This window comes from Rutidosis leptorrhynchoides, chromosome 6 (assembly GCF_046630445.1).
Source record: "Rutidosis leptorrhynchoides isolate AG116_Rl617_1_P2 chromosome 6, CSIRO_AGI_Rlap_v1, whole genome shotgun sequence".
NCBI lineage: Eukaryota > Viridiplantae > Streptophyta > Magnoliopsida > Asterales > Asteraceae > Rutidosis > Rutidosis leptorrhynchoides.
In genome coordinates this window covers 71,031,728-71,033,451 of record NC_092338.1, presented here as the reverse complement: position 1 = coordinate 71,033,451, position 1,724 = coordinate 71,031,728, and the positions used below count along the sequence as shown (strand labels likewise).

The 1,724-nt window shown below is 37.4% G+C and overlaps 1 non-coding gene across 1 annotated transcript; it reads left to right on the top strand.

The window, feature by feature from the left end:
* The first annotated feature begins 1,362 nt into the window (after window positions 1-1,362).
* Window positions 1,363-1,469, top strand: LOC139856398 (small nucleolar RNA R71). The gene has a single exon (XR_011761881.1). It is a non-coding gene; the product is annotated as a small nucleolar RNA R71 (small nucleolar RNA).
* Window positions 1,470-1,724: the final 255 nt, after the last annotated feature.

The following is a 1,724-nucleotide window of genomic DNA, read 5'->3' as shown; positions in this document are numbered from 1 at the left end:
ACGTTTGAGTCCTCTTCTATGTCAATGACAATGAATTCGACTATAAAGGTTAAATTACCTACTTGAATGGGTAGGTTGTCAGCAATTCCAATTGGGTGCTTAATGGTTTGATCAAGGAGTCGAACACTCATATCCGTTGGAGTTAACTCACCTACACCTAATCTCTTATATAATGAAAGAGGCATAACACTCACACTTGCACCTAAATCTGCTAGTGCATCATACATGACACAATCACTAAGTAGACAACGAACAATAAATTCACCCGGATCACTTAACCTGGGTGGAGGTTTTGGTGGAACTGTCTTCACCGGGTTTACTTCTACGGTTTTTGTTTCTTGCACTTTCTTATTCTTCTTCTTCTTCTTTCCAAAGGTATCACAAACTTTATTACCTATTACTTTCTCATACTCAACTCCTTTTCTTGGAAACGGGATGGGTGGTTTGTATGGTGCCACCACTGGCTTTACATACTCGGGTGGTGGTGGTGGTGTAACTTCTTCATTGTTACTCACATCTAAAACCTTCCCATCTTCTGGAGCTGGTTTTTCAGAATTTGTTGAAACCATGTTAACATTCTCATTCAGAGGATTTACTTCATTATTACTCGGTAGCTTTCCTTGTTCCCTTTCACTCATCAATCTAACAAGAGTACCTACTTGTTTTTCTAGATTCAAAATGAAATCTTGTTGAGTTCTAAATGACTGATCAAACCTCTCATTCATTTGGGTTTGAGTTTCAATAAATTGTGTTTGAGATTCAACTAGCTTAAATACCACTTCTTCCAGATTTGACTTTTTCTCTTCGGTTTGTTGTGGTGGTTTATACAAGCCAGGTCTTTGTTGATTGAAAGTGTTGTTTTGAGTTGGTTGGTTATTCGAACCTTGTTGGTTATTGTATGGAACATTTCGGTTATAATTCTGGTTTTGATTGTAAATCGGTCTTGGCAGTTGATAATTATTTCCAGGCCTTTGGTTTATATATGAAACATTCTCTCTTTGTTCCATTGTTAGTTCAATACTGAGACAATCTTTTGTCAAATGTGGTCCTCAACACTGCTCACAACTAATTCGTATTGAGTGTATATCCTTAGTCATCTTTTCCATTCGTCTCTCGACAGCATCTATCTTTGCGGAAATGGAATCTAAGTCATGGTTAGAATCGGCTCTAGCTGCTTTAGATGATCTAACGATATCTTTTTCTTGGTGCCACTCATGTGAGTGGGAAGCAGTGTTATCAATAATTTTGTAAGCATCAGTTTCTGTTTTCTTCATAATGGAACCACCAGCTGCTATGTCTATGTCTTTCCTTGTAGTGATGTCGCATCCTTGGTAGAATATTTGTACTATTTGACAGGTGTCTAAACCATGTTGCGGACATCCTCTCAATAAATTTCCAAATCTTGTCCATGCCTCATATAGAGTTTCATTTGGCTTCTGTGTGAATGTAACAATTTCTCCTTAAAGTCTTACGACTTTTGATGCCGGAAAGAATTGTTTAAGAAAATTTTCAACTAAAACGTCCCATGTATCAATCGCCCCTTCAGGTAACAATTCTAACCAATCTTTGGCTTCTCCCTTTAAAGTCCAGGGAAATAACATGAGATATATTTGTTCATCCTCTACTTCTCTTATTTTAAATAGAGTGCAGATCCTATTAAAGGTACGAAGATGTTCATTTGGATCTTCCTTCGGCGCACCACTAAATTGGCATTGATTAGTTAC